The sequence below is a fragment of the Mastomys coucha genome, unplaced genomic scaffold (assembly GCF_008632895.1).
Source record: "Mastomys coucha isolate ucsf_1 unplaced genomic scaffold, UCSF_Mcou_1 pScaffold22, whole genome shotgun sequence".
In the NCBI taxonomy this organism is placed as follows: Eukaryota; Metazoa; Chordata; class Mammalia; order Rodentia; family Muridae; genus Mastomys; species Mastomys coucha.
In genome coordinates, this window is record NW_022196905.1 from 260,659,478 (window position 1) to 260,683,182 (window position 23,705).

The window sequence follows — 23,705 nt, forward strand, 5'->3', positions numbered from 1 at the left end:
GGTCACACGGCATCCACAGGCAGGAAGCAGCTGGTCACAGAGCATCAACAGTCAGGAAGCAGCTGGTCACAGGGCATCCACAGGCAGGAAGCAGCTGGTCACAGGGCATCTACAGGCAGGAAGCAGCTGCTCACACTGCATCCACAGGCAGGAAGCAGAGAGAGATGAAGGCTGGTCCTTTGCTTACCTTCTCCTTTTCATTTGGTCCAGGACCTCAGCCCAGGGATGGTTCTGCCACATTTAGATCTTCCCAGTCTAGAACCTCCCTCAGAGACGTGCTCAGAGGTGTGTTACCTAGGTGATCCTAGACCCTATCGAGACTGACCATCGTATTGTTCCATCATGCTCCAAAGCCACGTCTGTCTGCCGCTGCCACCCAGCATCCTGGCACTTGCCAGCCTGGGCGCTATGGCTTTGACCATGTGGGCTCTAAGCTAAGCCTATTGCTTTGATTGGCTTTGTTTTCCTGCTTCAGAAGCGCTATGCTTTCCACAAAGGTTAGAAACAACCGAGCCCAAGCCGAAGTTCACAGGTCCAGGTTCTGCAGCCCAGAAGCCCTTGCCCTCAGCTGACCTGGCTACAATGTTTCCATCCCTCCTAGGAGTAAATCTTATCCTTTGTCTTGTCTTTCAATAAAATGAGTTCAGGACTAGGCACAGTGATGTGGCAGGGTACTTGCCTAGTGAGGAGGATCCCTGGGTTCCATTCCCAATGCTGGGAAACAATGTAGACACTCCTTGTAACAGCTTTTTATTCCTGGGTGTTGGGAACTATTAACTGTAGGGGGGGGAACAAGATGCAGAGGCGGCAGCAGCAGCATGCCTTTTAGGGTTTCAGCAGCATGCCTTTTAGAGTTTCGGCCTGTTTTCTGGCCACAGCCTGTTTGCTAAAGTCACTCTTCTCTGGAAGGCCTCCTGTCCTCAAGGAGCAGAGCGGCTGGTCCCCTCAGCACAAAGCTGTATGATCCTCAAAGGGAGTCCAGGAAACGGAGCCACTGGCTCTGAATATTCCAGAACATGTGGGATGTGAATCAGCCCTAATTAGCCTGGAGGCGTGAAGTCCTCTGTAGTCTACTAAAGAAAAGAATTCTTTTCCCCTCATCTCCTGCAAGGGGGTGAGTGCTCACGGTGCTGTGGCTCTGGCATGCCTTGATCATATCCCTGTCTGTGCTGACAGCTGTTTACAGGACAGTGATACGTGAGCCCCTGCGACTGCTGTGACTGCCCGCTGCACCCTGGATCAGTGGCAGCAAAGGCCTTGGGTCCTCCCTTGAGAGAGAAATGGGATCCAAGTTTGGAGGCTACATGCCCTCTCAGGGTTCCATGGATGTCCCTCTTGGTCTCTTCCCCACTTCGGTCTCCTTGATTTGCGGCTTCACTGCTCTGGATTTTGCTTCTCTCTCCATGTGTGCCCTTTGTCCATGTCACCTGTCCATATTTCTACATATTCAGCAACCTTAGCTTAACATGACCCCATCCTGTCACCCCATCCAGATATGTCTCCACACAACATCATCGTTACAAGTAGTGAGTATGGTTGTAGATCTACCTTGCAGGGACACTGCTCAGTCCCTCTCTAGCTTCTCCCCAGGGAAAAGGAAAGGACCGCCTACCAGACACACTCTGTGACACACTGTGTTGTGTCTGCTCTGAGGACTCAGGGAACCCAAGAGCCCATCTCTGAACTGTCCTCCAGACTCTGGGCTGTGCTCCTCAGAGAACAGGGATGGCTCCTGACGCTTCCCTGCCAGCAGACCCGCCGAGCACAGTGCCCCTCCCCTTGTGTGTCAAGAGCAAGCTCTGCTCAGTGTCCATGCTTTGTTTCATGGTCCTTCAGATGGCCCAGTGTGATGAGTCACCTTAGAAGGACTACCCAAACCGAAGTGGGCAGCCTCACAGGACATACTGAAGGCACTGCTGACCTCCTGGTGTGCTTCGTTCACAGAGACTTGTTCAGGGTCACACCTTACAACGCCTTAGCCCCAAGCAAGGTCTCCTAACTCTAGGCTACCCCTGAGCTCAGCCTTCCTATGGACTTTTCTGCCTGCCGACCCAGAGACCCAGAACCCACAGAAGGAGGCATTTATTCTGTAAGTCAGTCTTTCTGATGCCATGGCTCCACAGGACACACTGCCCAAGGTCACTGAAGCCATCCCTGGACACAGCCAATGGTGCCCTCCTTGGAAAGCCTACTTCTTACACGTGGCTCCCTACAGCCCGCGGCATACACGTCTGCACAGTGCATTCTTCAGTCTCCTGGTTAACATAAACAAAAGCCGAAAACCATTGCCTGGGTCTGGTGTCAGCTCATCCAAACACCCCTTAAGTCCAGCCCCAGGAGGCCCTTGCACCAGAAGAGTACTTTGTAGGGTATCTGGATATTTCTCGTGGCTTCTCTAGCACTTGAGCGAGGCTAGCTAACTAGTCAAGCTATATGCCCCTCTGTTGTCAGCCAAGGAGCAGATTAGTTCCCTGAAGACAATTCACCACCATACCTCACTGATGCCCTGGCAGACACCCTGAGGGTGTCCCTGCCTGGCAGGAACGATTATATCTGCTCTTGAACTACATGCTCTGAAGACACCACTCTGTGCTCAAATGCAGCGTGTCCTTCATCCTGTGTAGGACAGTGCTTAACAAGGGGTGAGCTATGCTTGCACCATACAAGGTGTCTGGCTCAGCGGCCCTAAGCAGCTCTCAGAGAAATAGTCCCTGGTTTCACCACCTAAGAGATCAATATATCAAGATTTTAAAAAGACAAGGTCAGGCTGGAGAGATGGCTCAGCGGGTTAAGAGCACTGACTGCTCTTCCAGAGGTCCTGAGTTCAATTCCCAGCAACCACATGGTGGCTTACAACCATTGATAAGGAGATCTGGCACCCCCTTCTGGAGTGTCTGAAGACAGCTACAGTGTACTCATATAAATAAAAATAAATAAATCTAAAAAAATAGAGAGAGAGAGAGAAAGAGAGAGAGGGAGAGAGAGAGAAAGAGAGAGGGAGGGAGAGAGGGAGAGAGGGAGAGAGAGAGAGGGAGGGAGGGAGAGAGAAAGGAAAAGATATAAGGTTACTGGCCCAAGTCCCTTACTAAGTAGCAATACCTGTGACCAGTCCTTGTAGTGACAATTCTGGGATTTGGGTTTCTTTAAAAAACAAAAACAAAACAAAACAAAAAAAAACAAATATTATAAGAATGTGCTTTCATTTTAATTCCAGGTGTGGGATGTGGGGCTGCTTTGGACTGACCGCAGCAGCTGACTGTGATGTTTCGTGTGCTAGATGTGGTTTTGCCAGATGTAGATAGTTTCTGCCATTGTGCGATGCTTGCAATTCTGGGAACTTTTCAGGGGTATATACATGCTAGACCCGTAACAGGTGGAGTCGGTGGTTGTTGGTTGTTTAGGGAGATTGTTTGTGATTTGTTAGTAGCTGTGGTTAAAGAAGAAAGAAAAGGGGAAAAAAAAGATTCAGGGCTTTTCCTAGTTTCTCTGTCCCTCTTGGCCTTGGGGTGAAACCGGGAGGATAAAGGGTGGGAAAGAAGAAGCTACAAAGTAGCAAAGAACAGCTACCCACCAGTTGAGCAAGCCAGCTAACCCCAGCAGCATCTGCACCCAGCTGATGGAAGTCAGCCATAGATAACCCAGGCCCTCGAAGTTCACACCAGTCGGTCAGACCAACCCACACAAGAGAACTGTTGGCCCTCGTGGATTTTCAGTGCCAATATTTTAGTCATTTGTCGTGGGATTGGTTGTTATTCAGGAACAACCAACCACTATAGCATCCCACAGATACTGCCTCCTCTCTGTCTTGAGGCCGAGCTGCCTGGTCCCTCCTGAGATGACAGGCATAAGAGACAGTGCCTGACAGGTACGGCTCTTCATGGAAGGAAAGATCAACACAGTGCAGACTTACCCTAAGATCCCCACACAGCCAAGCGCCCACTCCTCTCACCATGCAGAGCATGACATTTGACAGTGGGCTCGGCACACTTCAGTGGCTTCTGCAGGGTTCAGGATTGAGAGCCTGACATCCCTGGGACCCCAGAACCAGCTCTTCCATGGTACTCAGCAGCATCTGTGGTACCTGAGAGTCTGAGCCTGGTTCCAGCAGTTCTGTGGGGACCCTAGACTATGCCTTTTCCCACGCCCTCAGAGTGGGATCCCACAGCTTCCCGCAGCCTGATGCCCGCCCAGAAGTTCCGTGGGGAGCACATGCAATCAAACTCCCTGTGTCCGCCTTGCCCAGTGGTCCTAGCCCCAAGCAGATGCAAGACCCCATTTCTGTCCCACAGGTGGTGATGATGGTGATGGTGGTAATGATGGTGGTTAGGGTGAGGATGATTGGTGGTGACATTCACACTGATGATGTCAGTGATGGTGACATGCCACTGCTCCTGATGACAGCAGAAGAGCTGAGAACAGGTGGGGGCCAGCAGGCAGACTCTGGCCCAGGGCCGAAAGGAAAAAGGGCAGGGGAGAGTTCTGGTTGGTTACAGCGGGCACAAGAGGTTGGCTGGTTGGCTTTGGTTGGTGGCTGCCATGGCTAGGAACTCAGGGAGGCCTCCTGTCAGGAGGTTAGCTGTGCGGCTCTTAGGGGACGACTTGCTCCATTGCTCCAGCACGGCGGGTTCCAGTGAAAAGAGACAGTCCGTGGTTTTAAGACGTTTATTGTAGAAAGGCAGAGAGAGGGAGAGAGTAGGGAAGTAGAGGCCGGCCATGGCCACGTGGAGGGGGGAAGGGAAGGTGGAGAGAGGCAGCAAACAGGAAAGAGAGTAAGAGATAAGAGAGGCACGAGAGCGAGGAGGAAGCTAGCAGCTCCTTTTATATGGGATGGGCTATCCTGGCTGTTGCCAGGTAACTGGGGAGTGGGGGGGCGGAGTCTAGACAGAATACCAGGAGCTTGGGGCATTGCCTATGTGACTGATGGCCACACATCTCTCTGTAGGGGACTGTGGGAGGCTGTAGCTTCGACAGGAACCAGGGCCCCAGGAGGTGTGGCTGAACATCTGCTGTTCCTTAGGGTCACCTGGGTTTCAGGCTTGTGCTCAACCAGGGACCATGCTGTCTGTGCACAGCTCACTGCCCCATAACCACCATCATCACCACCATCATCACCATCACCACCATCACCACCATCAATATCACCACCACCATCATCACCATCACCACCATCATCTTCACCCTAACCACCATCACCACCACTACCACCATCACCACCATCATCCTCACCCTAACCACCACCACCACCACCACCACCACCATCACCACCACCACCACCATCATCACCACCACCACCATCATCACCATCACCACCATCACCACCATCATCCTCACCCTAGTTGCACCGTGGCAGCAGACAAGGCCGCCATCCTGCTCTGGACACAGTTGCACATATGCCCTTCAGGGGTGTTTCCTCTTGCGATGAGCCTGTGGATACGGCCATGGGGAGTGAAGTAAACGCGGGCACAGGAGAGCAGCAAATAGTAACAGAGTGTTGAGTTCGCCATGAAGACAGGGCACTGAGCTACCCCTGTGGGGCAGACAGGGTGCTGAGCTACCCCTGTGGGGCAGACAGGGCACTGAGCTACCCCTGTGGGGCAGACAGGGTGCTGAGCTACCCCTGTGGGGCAGACAGGGTGACATGCAGGGGCCATGTTGGGGTTCTATCCCAAAAGCATACAAAGCCCCCTCAGTCTCCATGTCTATGGTATGAAAATCCCAGAGCGAGCTGCGTCCCTGGGTCTTCTAGCACTGCTGTCCTCATGACTCTCCCCATGACACGTGCACTCTAGGTTAAGCACAGAGGACTTCCTGGAGGTGCAGGCTTCCTAAGAAGGTTTTAGGGGAAAGAAAGAGCATCCAGTGTCCAGTGTCTGAGAGCATTGCAGGTCAGGGAGGGAGGGTCGTTTGATGGATGGGATGGATAGGGACAGATGATGACATCTGTCCTCAAGTTCAGGCCTCTGCAAGTGGAGCAGACGGTGCCCCTGCCCCAGGGTCCAGCAGAGGAGGCGGGAGCTACAGGCCACAGCATGAGGAGGTGGCCTGTGAGGGGTCTTGATAAATACGTAGGGGTTTTCCCAGCTGACAGAGGCTGCAGATGGAGGAAATTTTCTTTTCTTTTCTTTTCCTTCCCCCCACCCCCAGACAGGGTTTCTCTGTGTAGCCCCTGGCTGTCCTGGAACTCACTCTGTAGAACAAGCTGACATCGAACTCAGAAATCTACCTGCCTCTGCCTCCCAAGTGCTGGAATTAAAGGCGTGCGCTACCACCACCCGGCTAGGAACTTTTCAAGAAAGAGGAGGATCAGATATAGAGTCAACAAGGAGTACAAGCAGCAGGTCATGCAGCTTGGGTTGTGGTGAGGGAGAGATCCTGAGACTGCTACAGTGTGGGGGGCTAGGAAGCCACAGCACTTCTGAGAGATGACAGTCTGTAGTTTAGAAGGCTTGCTTGTGGAGTCCATGGACATTTCTGTAAATGTTGTCTGATGGACGGTGACCCTTGTCAGCAGTTACAGTGTGACGATTCGGGTTGACGGCATGACTGCTGTGCACTCATGGGGAAAGACCTCATGCTCTGAGCCTCGTGTCTACCACAGTGACTCTGTGGGGCAGGCCACATGGTGAGGACAGGCTTGGTACCAAAGTGGGCTCTGCAGTCCGGTGGCTGATGACATCGTTAGACTTCTCATGGTAATGGAGTATAGTTTGTGGCCAGCGTAGAAATGCAGGCCAGTGGGAGAGAAAACAAGTTACCCGCAAAAGCCAGAGAAGGAGCTAGGGTGACAGCTCCGTAGGTGAGGCACTTACTGAAGAAGCTGAGGGCCTGAGTTTGCATCCCCAGCATCTGCGTGAGAATGCCAGCACTGTGTAGATCTCCTCAGCCTCGGGCCTCCGGAGACTGGAGAATCCCTGCAGCTCACCAGCCAGTTCTAGGTTCAGTGAAAGGCCTTGCCTAAAATTAAGATTGAAAGTACTAGAGGACACCCAGTGTCAGCCTCTGGCCTACGCACGCACGCGCTCGCGCACACACACACAGAGACAGAGACAGAGAGACAGAGAGAGACAGAGAGAGACAGAGAAAGAGAGACAGAGACAGAGAGAGAGAGAGAGAGAGGAAGAGAGACAGACAGAGAGACAAAGAGAGACAGAGACAGAGAAAGAGAGACAGAGAGAGAGAGAGAGAGAGAGAGAGAAGCACCAAGACTAAGTAAGCATCAGCACCTATGAGAATGTAACCTTGGGCTTCTCTGAGTACTCAGGACATTGTCCTTAATCTCTGTGGAGACAGGGTTGGAAAAAAAAGTATGGAGAGGCAAGACAGTGTTGGCATTTGAACCTAGAGTCTCTTAAGCTCACAACCCCCTTGGCATTGAGGTAGACAAGTTCCCAGTCCAGGTTTTTATAAGAAGCCCACCAGGAGCCAGAGCTTACGTCATTATCACAGCAGAGTCCGCACATTGTACCCAAAGGCTCAGCTTGTTCCCCACAGGTTTCCTTCTGCCTGTTTTTTACATCTCTGTTCATATTCATTCAACAAACACAAGCTTTTCTACATGGCACGCATCGTGCTCTGGGCCCTAGAGTCACTGCCACTGGCTGGCCTGGAGCCATCGGCCTTCACTGTGGCACAGAAGGAAGTCTGCTGACTGCTGTCCTGTCCCTGTAAAGTCAGAGGGGACCATTGTTCAGGCCGTAGCAGCAGGTGGCAAAACGGAAGCGCGGGTTTTTCTTTAGTGTCGCCAAAGGAAAGAGGTGCTGGCTTGAGTCTGGCTGGCCCGAGAAGGATAAGTTATCTGGAGAGAGAAAGATCCCAGGAACCTTGCCATTTTTTTTCTAAAAGAATGTTGGAAGTCTCAGTCGCCAGGTACGGAAAAGACAGCTTGGGCACACTGAGGCCATTCAGGGTGCTGACGCAGACCCAGGTGGCAGAGAAGGATGCTGCTGTTCACCACAGACCCTCAAAGAGCCAGTTGTCTGCACACCCAGTGGGTACCCTGCAGATGGGCAAAATACCGTTCAAAGTGCCTTTCACACAATCCTCCCTCACAAACCTTCCCCGGCACCCCGAGGGGTGATGGGCCTGGATGTGGAGATCCACAGACTTACAGAAAAACACAGACAGAGGGACATCCAAGCCCCTTCACAGGCCAGGTCGGGATGCACAGGAAGGATGGAGGCTAGCCCCAGGCTGCTGTCCCTCTTTTCCCTGCCCAAGGAACTGCCACTCCTTGGACCCAGCCTGGTGCCTCAGCCAGGCCTCACTCTGGTCATGACTCATGAAAGGCCCCATTCATGCCCTGGCTGCTGGCTTGGGTTACTGCAGCCGCTGCTCTCCACTGCCTCTGTTTTCTTTTCATTAGAAGAACTGCAGTCCTGAAGGTCTATGCTTGGCTGAGTCAGGGGTGCTCCAGAGCAGGCGTCTGGACAGAAGAGCCACCCGTGGGCCCCAGCTCATTCACTGGGTGGCAGATAGGGAAACTGAGGCCACACAGCCACCGAGTGTATGGCTTGGGCTTAAGCTGCTATGGTACAGGATGCTCGGGGGTTGGGGGTGGCAGACTCTGATTAGATGAATATAAACCCAACAGGGCTCTGGCTTCTTCTTTCAGAAATGCCTCTAGGGACCCTGCCTCCTATCCTACACACAGGAGCAGTGTTTACCAGGGGTGGGAGAATGGAGGCCCTAGCACAGGCCTGGATCCTGCAACAATAGCCCCAGCCACTTCTAAGAACAATTTTCCAGGGGTTCATACAGGTGTTCAGGACTTTCTGTGAAGAGAGAAGAACAAGTACCTCCAGGCAGTGCCCATGAGAAGCCCTATCGGAAGTCAGAGGGAGGGCTTCCTGGAAGAGGAGGTGTCAGCATAGGAGCACTTAGGGTTTGGGTAAAAAGACTGCTGGGCCTCACACACAGAAGACCTTCTGCCATCGAAGGTCAGTGGGTGTGACCAGCCGCGTGCTAAGTGAGCTCAGAGCTCAGTGGGTGCGCATCATGAAGTGCTTTCAGAAGGGACATCTTTGCCTGCCCCCTCTTTAAAAAAATAAAATGGGACCACTTGGAAGTGAGGCAGAAAAGTCTCGCTCTGGGCTCTGAGTCATGCGCCACCGTCTGTCTGGAATGTCTCCTGGCCCAGCAGCTATGCACTCAGCCCTCAACCCGCCCTCGCTGGGCCTGACCCGCACAGCTTCCCAATACAGATGAGATCAGGAGGGTATGGCCGTAGACCCCTGCTTTCTCCCTCCCTCCCCACCCCTCATCCCCCCTCCTTCCCTTCCCTCTTCCCATCCTCTTCTCCCTCCCCTCGCCCTGTTCCCCTTCAAGGTACAACAAGGCCCCTTATAACACAAGGCACTTAGAGATGAGCCGGGAGCCTGCACTGAGGTCGATTCATTCCTGACTTCCTTCCTCTACCCCAGAGCCTGCATGTTGTCTTCTGATGCCAGGGGACAACTTGGCTCCACTCTCACCAGATACCAGGAGCAGGGCAGCCTCGGGGATCACAGAAAGCTGTTCCCAGGGCTGGCACCCCACATCTTCAGGAGGTCCACATGTTTTTCCTGCCTTGGACAGCAGTTGCTATGGACGACTGATCTTGACCCCAGGGCCCCTCCTGTGGCAGGGCATGTGAGGACAGAGACACGGAGGCCTCTTGCTGGCAGCTCTGCCTTCCTGACCGGGGGATGTTGAGATGGCTGCGAACCCAGAAGAGCAAGTGGATGCTCAGAGAGGTTGCTGACTCCCCCTAAGGACACACAGCTGGCAGGAAGTGGGGGCCGGGGGGTGGAGAGGTGGAGTGAAGGCCTCTAGTGAACTCTTTGGATGGCTATAGACCTGAACTTCTGAATTGACCAGTGGAATCCACAGACAAGCTATTGCTCCTAGCCGGCCACATGGCTCTGCTTCCCACCAGCCACACAGGGGATCCACTCAGCACTGACATGGTGGCTGTTCCTAGACAGGTCCCTAGAGCTGTCAGAGTATCCTAATGAGGAACAGACACAGGACCCTCCAAACCCACTTGCCTCCAGAGACTGCAAGGCCCAGGACAGAGAGTGGAGATCCACCACTGCTCATTGGGCTTCTCTGCTACCTGAGGTACTGAGCTGGCCATGGCAGGAGAGCTTGAGTGGCCCAGAGCTTAGGGCCCAGGCTGTTTCCAATCTCCCCTGGCCTCAGTAAGAGCTAAGACCTGCAAAAGTAGTGAAACAGCTGTGCCCAGTGTGTATGTAATGGCTGTGTCCAGTGTGTGCTCCACCAGCCCCATGCCCCTGCCTGGGTAGGCTTCTTAGCGTTTCCAGCCTCAGTTTCTCCATTCTAGCAACTGGCTTTGAAAATGCCCGGAAGAATCCAGGATTCATAGAGCTGCTCTAGTCTCAGTGCGGGCTGGTCTATGGGTTAGAACACTGCTTCTCCTCACTTATTGGAGTGTCCCAATGCCCAAGTGTGTCTGGTGCACGCATGTGGGGCAGTGTGAGACCTAGGCTTCAAAGTGTGTGTGTGTGTCTGCGCACTTGTACATGTGTGCACATGTGTGTGCATGCATGCATGCATGCTCGTGTGTGTACGTGCATGTATGCATGCATGCATGTGTGTGTGCATGCATGCTCGTGTGTGTGTGCATGCATGTATGCGTGTGCATGCATGCTTGTGTGTGTGCGCGCATGAGCGCGTGTATGCATGCATGCGTGCGTGCGTGTGTGTGCATGCATGCGTGTGTGTGTGTGTGTGTGTGTGTGTGTGCGTATGCATACATGTATATGGGTGGATGGATGACTTGCAGCCACCGGCTGAGGTCGCTGGCTGGGGGCAAGCTTGCTGGAGTGTGACAGTGTGGTTCTGGAATCCGCCAGAGGCTTCTGCTCCTCCCACCCTGCTCTGTGCTGCTGGTGTGGTTTGTTTCTGCATCAGGCAGAAGTTAAAGCGATGACTCAGGAGCACTGCTGGCTCCCTGGCTGCCCCAGAGCCAGGAAGCCTCTGCCAGAGGCCGCCAGCGCTGGCCTCAAGTGCTGGGCTGAGTAGGGGCTTGGTCAGGCCCAGAGACCTGGACTCTCCCGGTGTGGCTGGATGAATCAAGTTAGCATCTCTGGCTGGGCCTTGATTTCCCTAGAGAATGGGCGCTCAGAACTCCCATCCCTTCCCCAACAGTTCATGCTGGGGTGAAAGGCAGGCGCAGAGAGGCCGGAGCTCCCAAGGAGCCTCTTCTTTGCGCCCCCAGGCAAATGTGTGTTAGCAGCTCCTCCAGGGAAAACAGGTCATACTGTCAGGAGCTCTGGCCCACGTTCAGGATCGAGAGGAGAAGGTGAGGCTGCCAGACATACATCCAAAGCATCCTTGAGGACACTGTCACCCAGAAAAGCCTCATAACAGCATCCTCATGCTCGTGTGGCTGATGCCTAGAGTGGGAGGAGACCTTGACCCCGCTATCCTGTGCACACCGAGGCTTCACGGTACCACTGTGGCCCTACCTGTGCCTGAACGTCACTGGTCAGTCACGGGTAGCTATGGAAAAGGGTGCAGACTTCCTCCAGTCAGAGGACTGAAGATGGCACAGGAGTCTGGAATGGGGCAGCAGCTTGCCGAGCAGAGGAGGCCTGCCTTGCTATGGCCTCCTGAGCAGTAGAGCAGGGTTGTAAGGCCTCACACCCACCTAGCTCAGGAAGCACAGGGCCTGTCCATTCTTAAGGCTGTGGCAGCAGGTGTGGGCACCAGTGACCTCTGTTACTTGTGTCTGTAGCCTGGGCAGTGTCCAGAGGCACACAGCTGGAGAAACATGTGTCCAAATGCTACATACATGCACACATATGCACACCCATGTGTATATGTGCACACATGTACATGTATGTGTGTTTGCAGATACACATACCCAAACACATGCATATACATAGACACACTGGTATATTTTTGAAATCTTTGCCTTTCTTAAAGTTAAAACAGACATGTCTTCCAAGGTCTCCCTAGTGGAGGGGACCCCAGCGGTAGAAACTGGGAAGCCTGGTTGCTGGGGTATTCCTACACTCACAGTTCGTTGCTCAGATCCTTCCTGGGTGTTTTCTGAGGTCCACAGGCCCAGAGTGATGCTGCAGAAATGCGATCAGAGTTCCAGAGCTGGGGTGCAGGGCAGGGTGGGGGCCTCTCAGCCCAGATTCCATTCACATTTGCATCCAGTTCTGGCTCACAGTCACGTGCCACACTGAGCAGTCCCAGGAAGATCAACTTTGCCCTGCAGCTCAGGGCCATTCACAAGTGAGTTGTTCAGTAGAGGCCTTGGGACCTGCCCAAGGCCAGGAGTTTCCCAGGAAGCAGCCTGGAAGCCTGGGCCCAGCCTTGCTTTGCATGATAAAGGTGTTCCCAGGAGTGAAACCAGAACTTCTGAGTGGCAACTGGACCTACTGGGGGTGGGAGCGGTTGAAGGACTCATTCTGACAGGATCTCTTTCTGTGAAGGGCCCTCACCTGGTCATTTACTGTTGAGAAGCCCACAAATCCATGGTCAGTGACCCAATTCATCTAAAGTAGGGAATGGACTCAGTGGTCCTCTCTCTCCAGACCTGAGTCTGTGAGCTCATATTGTGTATGTGTGTGCATGGAGGCCAGAGGTAGGCTTCAGGGGCTGTCTGCTTTGTTTGGGGAGACTGGTTGGCCTGAAGCTCACCAAAGTAAGCTAAGCTGCCTGGCCAGCTAGCCCCAGGGATCTGCCTGGCTCTGCTTCTCCAGCACTGGGTTCAAACACATACCCCACCTTGCTTTTTTTACCCAGTGCTGGGGCCTGAACCCTGGTCCTCATGCTGAGCTTACACATCTTAACATAACCTCTTCCAGCTTTGTGGCCTCTGGCAGATTCCTGATCTGTGAAGCTTGGGTTCATATGTTAGATGTAGCACTTTGTCAGATGATCTTAAAGGAGCCACTCCATCTCTAGGGACCTAAATGGTTCCTTCCCTCCCCAGTGTGTTTCAGTGTGTTCAATCCCAGGCTGGGTAATGGTTGGTGACTTCGAGCTTGTCGTTCATGACAAAAGTCCTCTGGACATCTGCTCTCATCGCAGCACCTTGTAGTGTCAGACTTATGTACTAGGGGGAGGGCAAGTTTAACCTGAAGTTTCCCCTAAACAGGTGCCAGCTATGACCCGGGCCCTAACCTTCAGGACCAGAAGCCAGAGGAAGAGGTTTAGTTGCTTTTGGTACCCCAGGGACTGGGAGGAGCGAGGGATGGATAGAGCTGCGACTGGAAGCCACACGGTGGAATGGTGGCAGCCGTTTCCGAAGTTGCGCCGAAGCCAGGCTTTCCGCCCAGCGGCATGCCAGCTGTAGAACTGGCCAAGGAGCGTGTTGTGGGGGGAGAGGGTTGGTGACCGGGTAGAGAGTTTCCCACCAGGCTGGCGTGGCTAGGTGGATCCCATGAAACCAACACCTAGGAAAAGCCGTGCTAAAAATAGCCGGGGCGGGGCGGGGGGCAAGCGTGTAACCCAAGCCGGGGCGCTGCTGTCGGGCTGTGCGTCCGGCCTCTGCGCGAGCGCTGCCCGCGGACCGGCCCGGGAGGCGGCCCTCTGCTCGCACCCCGCCCCAGGCGCAGCGCGGCGGCTCGGTGCCCGGCGGGCGGGCGGGCGGGCGGGCGGGCGGGCGGGCGGGCGGCCGGGGCGCTGCGGGCGGGGATGAGCACTGGGGCTACGCGGGCCGGGCGCGGGCGCCCCGTGCGTCCCAGGAACAGGAGCTACGCGCGGCCGGGACGGAGGTGAGTGCCCGTCGCTAGGGTGTTCGGGGACGGGTGCGGTCACCGCGCTGCGCTCCAGGCGCACAGCCGGCCTCGAGTTCCGATTCACGGTGAGACGAGCTGCAGGCGCCGAGTACCGAACTCGGGGCGGCCTGGCCGGGACCCTGAAAGAGCTCTTGGCGATGTCGCCCGCGCATTGCGAAGCGCAGAGCAAGCGTCGCCAGAGCCTGGGGGAGTCGGAGCCGCGGGGCTGCGGGAGGTGACCGGTAGCTCATTCATTGCGACTTGGAGCCATTCGTCTGCTACTCCACCGCCGCCCGCTCCGGACACCCTAAGGTCCGATTCAGAGGGCAGGATGGAGTCCTGCTAGCAGACTTGAGGGTCGCCACGCTGTTGCTTCCGCCAGGAGGCCCATCGCGCCCCCACCCACCCTGTGCTTTGGGGCAGCTCCGCTGGAGGAGTCCACGGAGTTAAGTTAAGCAGACCGCGGAGACACTGCGCCCCTCGTGGCGATGGCGAGAAGGGGAGGGTATCGGGATTCAACCGAACTTCCAGTGGCCGCCCGGACCCTGTCCTGCACCCCGGACCCCAGGGTGGAAGCAGGGATGTGCACAGGAAACGGTGGAAGCAGGGCAGCTGGCTGCTGACTGGGGTTCTGCCTCCAGCTGAGACAGTTGACGGCTTTTTTGCGGGCTCCTCTGAGCAGACTGTGTAGGGACTATGCCACGTGTTACTACTGCATTTAATCTTCAGTCGTGAGATGGGTGGAACCCCGTGCTCTAGATGAAGAAGGTCAGAGTGGCCTGTGTTGCACAGCTGGAAAGCAGCAGAGGTGCTGACAGTACCGACCCACACTGCCAGTTGACTTTGGTCCAGTTCTGCCTGTTAGAGGGACAAAGGTGTATCGAGGCCTCTGTGTCCTGCACTGTCCCGACCGTCTTGACTCAGCCAACACCCAAGTCCGGAAAATAACAGACAAGCGGGTAAAATGCTTGGGCGTATTGACGGGGCCGGTCGGTGAGAGCAGCTGCTGGGCAAGAGTCCCTTCAGGATGGCAGCCTTTTTTGCCACAAGCTTGGCCTGGCAGATCTCAAACAGCTGGGCAGAGCCAACAGAGCGTGGGAGAAGGCAGCATAGGACAGCCCAGGATCCCTTCAGCCTGGGAGATGAGGTGAGACAGAGTGAGTGGACCCCAGGCTAGCAGTATCCCAGTATCCAAAGAGGGCTCTGAAATCATGGGCAGTGACTGCTTGTATGCCCCAATGATGGGCTCTCATCCCTTCTTGGCAACCTGAGCCTATTACTGTCCTGCCCGAGACTGGAGGATCTGTTTCAGTCCAAGCCCCTAGCTGTCAATCACTTGGAGTGACAGGCAGCATATTAAGTCAACTCACACAGTTGCCCTTGGAGAAGTTAGTGATATGTCACTCCCCGCCAAGTACTTGGAGCGTGTACCTTTTACAACTTGGCACTGCCTGCCATCCAGGAAGCATCCTGCCACCTGCCTTTGGGAGACAAGCCCCAGGCCTTTCTCTGCATGCCCTTGCTAAGTACGGACGTGGCCTGGAAGCAGAGGCCAAGCCACACACTGAAACATATCTGCAGCCTGGGCTTCTGGGCCAACCCTCCCACCCCTCTTGGGAAAAATTCCATTTCTGTGTCTGCTTTCTCCTCTAGAGCTGTAACGGTGTGAGGGAGGGACACATCTGCACAGGCATACCCAGGCCAGGGGTACATGTGGCAGGTTGTGTGGCTTTAGGCAAGTCACTAAACCCAGCTGATGGCATACATGGAGGCAGGTGGACAGGGACTGGACAGCGTCTGCTGTTCCTCTACCTCAGCAGCCCTCCATTGGCCTCACTTCATTTCCTTCTGAGAATCATAGGTGAACGATGAAGGGTGAGAGCGCCTTCGACACAGCCTGTACCTCCCACACCTGCCTGGGACACTTACTTCCTTTCCCTCTTGGGACACCTCCCATTCTGTCCCTGTCCTCGATGGCCATCCCCAGAGCAGGTAAAGCCATGTCCCCTCACACAAAGGAATGGTGATCACAACATGACTCAGCCCATTTCCAAATAACATTCTGCTCTCCGCCTCTGACTGACACCCTCAGCCCCATTCTCTGTGGAGCTGACCCATCACGCTCTCACTGGAGCATGGCGGGAGGAAGGCTCCAGGTGGACTCTGGGCTTTGTATTGAGGTGACATGATCCTCTCACTGCCAGGATCGGTTTCTTTGGCTTCTCTCTTTCTACTTGTGCTTGGCATTCACCCTGGGGGCTGGGGCAGTAGAAGCTGTCAGTTGTATCCTGCGGGCCCCGTCATGGAGTCTGCCAGCAGCCCACCGTTTCCAGTGGTAGAAAAGCTGGTCAGTACAGGTGGGTAGTAGTTCTTTGCTGTACTAGCATACTTTGCTCATCTAGAAGCCACAAACCCCAGGACACCTCATCATATGTATCAAATCTGCTGCTTTAGCCCTATGATATCTATGTTGTATGCAAGCTCCTGTTTCTGTTTCCAAGGATTGCACTCGGCCTAACCCACTGTGCATCCTAGAAAATGACCTCCCTCCCCAGAGACACAAAGAGCCAAGGCATCTGTCATATCCGACCTGGGATCCCCTCCTCAGGTGTTTAGTGTACATCCATGGTATGGGGCATGGTACAAAGCAGGTCCTGAGGCTGCAGGGACCAATGCAGCTGCCTGGCCTGGCCGAGGTCAGAAGTGAGTTTCTGCGATCAGTTGTTCCTCAGCGCTCACCTCTGCCCATCTCTTGCATGCGTGCGTGCTGCTGCTGCTATTGTTGCAGAAGCTTGTACTGAGTCGAGTGGAGCAAGTGTGCCCGGCAGAATGGAGCTGAGGGCTGTGACCTGTCTTTAAACCATATGCTTCCATGTCCAGCCTGGCAGGATTGAAGTGGTCTCTGGGAATTACACTGTTGCTTAAGTGGAGTCTGCTCTAGAGAGGCAACGCCCAAGCTAACTTCTGCTTATGAGCGTGGAGTAGAGAGGCTACAAGGAGGCTTGCCCGAGGACACTGGCCATACACCCAACACCCCGCTATCCCAGGCCCCCCATACATAGTCTCTTCCATCACTCAGGACATAAAGGAAGAGGGGCCCACTGCCTGCTGGGAGCTGGGATCCAACTTCTCTTTTCCTCTAAGTGATTCTGACCCCTACAACCCATCTCCACTCAGTTCTGTTCCTTCCAGATCAGAGGGGTAAAAAGAATATTAGCTTGTTGCCTTGGAACCCCAGGCCTAAGTTCATCTGGCCTGGCCTTTGCAGTGTGCAAGACCAGGACAGACGTGGAGCCACAGTGTATAAGAGTGGCCAAGAATAGGAGGCCTCTCTGCCTACCCCATCCCTGACCTAGAGTGCAACATTATTGAACAGGCTGAGAGAGCAAAGACAGGTGAGAGCCACCGGGAATGGCTGTACATGTGAGTCGTTGGAGACTATGCCCAGGAGACAGACTGGGGAAGCTTCCCCTCCCACCCTGGCTCCTCCTGCTGGTGCCGGTGCCAGTGGCAGAATGGGGGACATTCCGTCCCCTGGCTGTCTCTCACAGCGTCTGTCCTGTCTTTGGCTGCTCCAGGGCTGGCATCTCAGCCAGCCACCTAACAGAGTCAACATTCATGAGCAGCAGTCAGGGCCCCAGCCGGCTGGGGCACTGCAGAATGTGACCGTTAGGAGCGCCCCTGAGCGGCATTTTCCACATTCCTTGGGGTCCACCGGGCCAATGTGGCCTTGGCCATGTGTAAACAGGCTGCTCTGTAGGACCTGGATGTGGCTACTGGGCACCACAGGAGCATGGAATGCGGAGACTGTAGCTGGCCAGGCCAGGAGCCAGGCTGCTGCTCTGGTCCTTGAAGAAACAGCTCTTTGGGGCAGAGGCTGAGGTGCAGGCTGTGGTAGGCACCATCACTGTCCAGTGCAGCCTACAAGGCAGAGGCTTCGCCACCCCCACCCCCCACTTACCTACCACACAGCACCCTTTCAAAGTGTAAAGTTCTGTGGGGTTTAGTATGCTCACAGAGCTGCGCACTCACGATCTCGTTCTAGAACATTCCACCCCTCCCCCACCTCCTCCCAGCATCCACTAATCTCCTCTATCTCTACCTCTATGGATTTGCTTATTCTGGACATTTCATGTATATACGCTCATGCTCTGTGGCTTTCCGTGTCTGGCTTCTCTCACTGGGTGTCAGGCGTTCAGGGCTTGAGTGGCTGCCTCTATCAGAGCTTTCACCTCTGGCTGGCTGGACAGTGTCCATCACTGCAGTGATGCGTGGCCATTATGCATCCTGCTACTATAGACATATGTGTTCAGGTGTTTGTGTGGGCATATGTTTTCATTTCTCTCTGGTAATTCCTTTTTCTTTTTCTTTTTTGTTTGTTTGCTTGTTTTTTTCGAGACAGGGTTTCTCTGTGTAGTCCTGGCTGTCCTGAAACTCACTCTGTAGACTAGGCTGGCCTCGAACTCAGAGATCTGCCTGCCTCTGCCTCTCAAGTGTTGGGATTAAAGGCATGCACCACCACTGCTCAGCTTCTCCGGTAATTCCTAGAAGAGGTGCTGGGCCCCTGGTCGCTCATGAAGAGCCACCCGACTTTGTTTGCCACCATGCCTGGGCCATGTTACATCCCCATAAGTCAGTGAGCTGTAGGAGCCATGTATTCCTTTCTGAGGATGAGAGCCATGGACTCTATTGGGTGATGAATCTTTCAGGGCCGGATTCCCGTTCAGCCGCTGATAGAGTCATCAACGCAAAGAGAGCAGCAGTCAGGACCCTGAGCCATGTCCAGGGGACAGTTCTGCCCTGCAAGCTGCTCCATCCTGTCCCTCCTGAGATGCTCACCTCATGTTGGGCTGTGCTCCAACCTCTATGCAAAGCATTCAGTGCCTTCCTCATGAGACCTTGAGCTACCCGGACTCCTGCAGGACACTGGGCCTTAGGGAGGGACCCTAGAACATGACCAAAAACCACATCCTATAAATCTTTCCTGTAGCTTCCTTTAAGGGAGCTGACTGCTGACCAGGTCACTGAGTGTTAAAATCAGCAACATGTCTGACCCCTGGGGAGCCACTTGCTCCTGGCTCTGGACTGCCATTGAGTGTGAGATCTTCTTGCCCTGTACCTAGAAAGAGGCTTCCAGAAGTCACGTGAATCATTCAAGCCTACTTCAACCCAAGGGGTTCCTTGATCCCATCTTGCTGATCTTGATCTGGAACACACTCAGGACCAGGAGACCAAGTGGATAGCATGCACACAACTGTTGGTGAGGTACTTGTCCCAGGCTACCCAGTATAAGTACTGATGGCCAGTGGGTCCTGGGCAGGAGGTTGTCATGGCAACATGTATTCCTGCTGATGTAGCCAGGGTGCCCATGTCAAGTGGATGAGGTTGGACAGGGAGAGGATAGAGCTTTACACAACAGGGCCCTAATAAGGTGAAGGGACTTGAGAGGAACAATTTCTGTTTGCCATCAGGAGCTTGGGGCCCATGAGTGTCACGCCCACCTGGAAGGCTCAGGTGCTCTTGGAAGTTCACACATGAAAGTTTCTCTGGAAGGTGCTGCTCTATCAGGTACTAACCCAGTGTGAGGCCGCCAGGGCTGTGCGGTAGTTTGTCACCCAAGGGTTTGCTCCATGGACATCAGGTCAGGCTTATGATACCTGTACTGCCCCAACCTGAGAACAGGAGGGCTGTGGCCTGGACATACTTCATCCAAAAAGTATGAACGTCTACATATTCTGTGTGTGTGTGTGTGTGTGTGTGTGTGTGTGGCTGGCTGGCTCTATGTGTTTGTGTGTCGGTATGTAGGTCAGAGGTCAGCCATCATCCATCTTGCTTTTTAGAAAGAGGGTCTCTCATTGGCCTAGCATCTGCCAGTTCAGCTAGGCTTGCTGGCAGGGACTCCACCTATCACCGAGTCACCCGGGTTGGGGTTACAGGCATGTACCACCATGCCTGATTTTCCTTGTGGGCCTGAGGGTGGAAGTCTGGTGCTCACACAGTCAGCACCTTTCTGACTGAGCACACAGTCAGCACCTTTCTGACTGAGCCATGTTTCCAGCCCTGGATGTTCACTTCTTTCTGCTGCTTCACATAGAACATTGTTGTAAAGGGTTTTCCTTGGCTTGGTGCTGGATGACAATACACCCTCCCTCTAAGTCTGTGATTCCTCTTGTCATCATATCCACCTGGCTCCTGGCTGTGCGCTGAGAGTCTCTAAGGCCTTGGCCTGCTGCCTGACACCTACAGTGTTCTGTCTCTTTGTGCTTTTGCTCAGAAGTTGCCTGAGCCGCTGGCTGGCCCAGGGCAAGGTGTATCCCTGCCATTCCCTTCAAGCAGGTAACTAGTAGAGATCAAAGAGATGGTTCAGCACTGAGGACCCAGGAAAGGCCCCTTGGAGCTATAAGTCTCTGAGGTGCATTTGCAGGATGATAGAACCTTTGTCAAGCATTCCTAATAGGACAGAGGAATCCAAGCAAAGGAAGCAACATGCATGAGGGTCCAGAGACACATCACTATGGCCAGTCCCAACCCCCTGGTGCTCCTTATCCACAACTAACCGTGCACAGCCACTGTCGGCGTCAACCCACCCCAGCTGGACTCTGTGCTGATGTTATCAATTAGTAAATGGAATGAAGTTCTGGACTCCCCTGTTACGCACTATCTATGAAGCCCCAGCAAAGCCGTACATGTCGAGAACCTATTTCCTCAATTTCCCAATAGAGAGACAGGGTGTAGCTACTCTGGGAGCAGTGAGGTGTCCAAAGTATGTGCTGAGTCCCAAGGGAACAGCACTGGCACCACTGGAAGGGACTCAAAGATGTCACAGATCAAAGTCACCAAGTCACCCCAGGAGAATTGAGGACCCATGTGCTATGAATGTGGCTATCCATGTTTCTCAGCCCTAGCATCCGTGGTCTGGGTGTGCCTCTGGGTAAAGCCCTTGGGGCAGCATGCCCAGGCATCTGTGGACAGAGAGAAGCCTTCCGGAGTTTGGTGTCTCCATTGCTCTCCTAGGAGGGGTCTCTCTGACAAATGAAGGAAGCCAGGATCTGCTTCTCAGGCTGTCCCACACGACTTGAGAGAAGGCTTCTGGGCCTGCAGGGAACCAGTAATCTGCACCCACAAGACTGGCCTAGGAGGAGAGACTCTCCCAACAACCACCTTTGGAGGTTTTCCTGTGAGATCTCTAGCTTTGAGCTTGGGCGGCTGATCTGGGAATTCTGTAAATGTCCAAACACCATGCAGAATCTAGTCACAGTTGCTCAAGACACAGCATAGTGTACTCAGGTGACCCAAACCCAAAGGCAGAAGCTGTGGGCAACATTTGGACTCGACAGGGATAACATGGTGCCTTGTTGACCCTTTCAATTTTCTCACTGGCCCAGTTTCCCAAGTTCCTAGACCATGACACCAGTTGAGGGCTGTCACCCTTCAAAGCTAGGGACCCAACCTAGCCCTGGTGCAGAGAGGGCCTCTGGGCGTGGATGTGGGATGAGTCGGGATGTGGGTGGACAAGTCAGTCCCTACAATCTCAGTAAACATCTGGCCACAAGGCCTAGCAGAGGAACCTGACCTTGTGGGCACCACTCAGCTGGCAGCTGTGGCCAGTCTATAAATATATTCTGAACTAGACCAGCCCACATTCATTCCTGCCTCCGCACCCCATGTGCCCTCCCAGCGGAAGACAGGCCGCCAGGGGCCTGTGCCTGGCCAAGCAGTCACTCCCGGTGAGTGGGAATATGTCCACCCTGGGGTCAGCTCAGGGCTCGCAGCATCCGATTGTTATCTGAGTACCACAGCCCGCCCAGCACCGGCGTCTGCATTTAGCTTGGGGAAAGGCTCCTGTGCCGGCAGCCTGCTTTTCTTGGATGTCTAGGCTGTGTTTATACCAGGCTGGAGCCTGGGGAGTAATTAGAGTCTCCAAGGGGCCTGCCGGCCCTGGGTGGCCGGGGTCTGGGTACCAGTGCTAGCCAAGCAAAGGATTTGCCTGGGGAAAGGGGAAAGATGCGTTTCCCCCAGCCAGTGTTGGTTAGGAGGGAACTTGGAATGGGGTCAGCTCTGAAGCTGAGGCTTTGTTGGAGCCTGCTACCTCTTGGAGCCTCTGATTCCTGTTGATCCAGAGGTCACCGGCCTGGCTTTCCTGAAGGGGGTGAGGCTGGCAGCTGATCTGAAAGCCTGTGTGCACTGTGGGCTGGTCCTAGTGCCCCACGCTATTGTTCCCACAAAAAGTAGAACCGGTACTATGTCACCTGTGGTATCTTAGATACATGTGTCTAGCCAAGGTCACCAGGGCTCCCAAAGCATGAACAGTATTGGCCTCAGGAAGGGCCACATCCTCACCTGCACCAGCCAGGCAAGGTGGACATGAGAGCTGGTGTCCTTTCTGAAGTTGTGATTTATAACCCCAAATCACTCTGTTCCACACGAAATCTGTGTTTTTAAGTATCTGAGATGTTTTCTGTTTTTTTTTTTTTTAACTCCCAGCTTCAAAGGCAAGGGTGTGTTTATGTGTGCTGCATCCTGGGAGCCACACATGGTAAGGAGCAAAGAGGGGCAGACCCAGAGGACACAGGACATATACCCCAACCCTGGTCTTTTGGGCCATTCCTAGGTTGTCTCTGCATGGTATCCCTTGAACACCAGCTGTGCATTGTCATTGACTTAGTTCTGAAGACCAGGGACATCAGGTGTTCAGATACTCAGTCTCCCAGGGGTTGAGGCACTGGAGGACTGAATGTGCTAGAATCTGTTCATTGTGGCGTCTCTTATGGTCTGTGGTCACTGTGGACACCCATGTCTACTGCAGCCTTGACCCTCGTAGCTGCCTCTCCTCCCTCGAGTTCTGCAGGTGCCTTTACTATTTCTCATCCTCTGAAGCAGCTTTGCCTGCACCAGCTTCTCTATTCTGGGATTCACATTTCACTGTCAGCCTGCTTCATGTGGCTTTGGGGTCCCTCCCACAGTTCCCCTCAGAGTGAGTTCGCCCCAGAAACTTTTCACCTGGAGGGAGTTTTAGACAGGAGAAAGTTTCTCTTAGGACTATGGTAAGCCCACTGGGGAGCTTCACAGGCATGAACATTTCATACATTCTTGTAAAAATATACAATTATGTAGAGATATGTTATGCATGTTATTACATAAATTACATGTAATTATATGTACATGTATACACTGTGACACATGTGTACTATACATTTTTATTATTACTGGGTCTTTGAGTATATCAAACTTTGCCCTGATTTTTTAGTGCCTGTCTCATAGTCACGCTGCGGCAGGTGACATTAATAATATGCTAGTTCCTGCTTGTGAATCAGAGGCTGAAGTGAGATGCTCCAGGTTGCATGACCCACAGACAGGCAGGATGACTACCAGTGCAGGAACTCTAAAGTCAGTCTCCCGCACTCTGCACTGGGTCATCTGCGACCCAGGAAAGCCACAGGTGCATGGCACCTGGGGCAGATTGCAAGCACGTCAGCTGCCATCTTTGGCCTGGACCAGTTAGAATCAGGTGTTACATCCAGAGAGTTCTTGATTCATCTTCAGCACTGTGGCCAGATGCTGTGGACCTGTCTGTGCAGGTGAATTTGGCAGGGCAGCGTGAGGCTCTCCACTGACAGTGTCCAATGGCAGAGCAGTGTGAGGCTCTCTGCTGACAGTGTCCAATGGCAGAGCAGTGTGAGGCCCTCTGCTGACAGTGTCCAATGGCAGAGCAGTGTGAGGCTCTCTGCTGACAGTGTCCAATGGCAGAGCAGTGTGAGGCACTCCACTGGCAGTGTCCAATAGCAGAGCAGCATGAGGCCCTCTGCTGACAATGTCCAATGGCAGAGCAGCGTGAAGTCATCTGCTGATAGTGTCCAATGACAGAGCAGTGTGAGGCCCTCTGCTGACAGTGTCCAATGGTAGAGCAGCATGAGGTCATCTGCTGACAGTGTCCAATGGCAGAACAGTGTGAGGCCATCTGCTGACAGT

The 23,705-nt window shown here is 54.0% G+C and overlaps 1 protein-coding gene across 11 annotated transcripts in view; it reads left to right on the plus strand.

Moving 5' to 3' along the window:
* Positions 1–23,705, plus strand: part of Znf469 (zinc finger protein 469) — a 233,920-nt gene that overhangs the window by 177,388 nt on the left and 32,827 nt on the right. For 4 of the 11 annotated variants that reach the window (XM_031341661.1, XM_031341655.1, XM_031341659.1 and 1 more), the window contains exon 1: positions 14,481–14,883. The exons of 4 other annotated variants lie outside the window; for them this stretch is intronic. The gene's annotated coding sequence lies outside the window, so the exon portion shown is untranslated. Of the gene's footprint in view, positions 1–13,627; positions 13,734–14,480; positions 14,884–23,705 lie in introns of those variants that run through there. 3 more of the 11 variants (XM_031341657.1, XM_031341658.1, XM_031341663.1) reach the window with 3 other exon arrangements.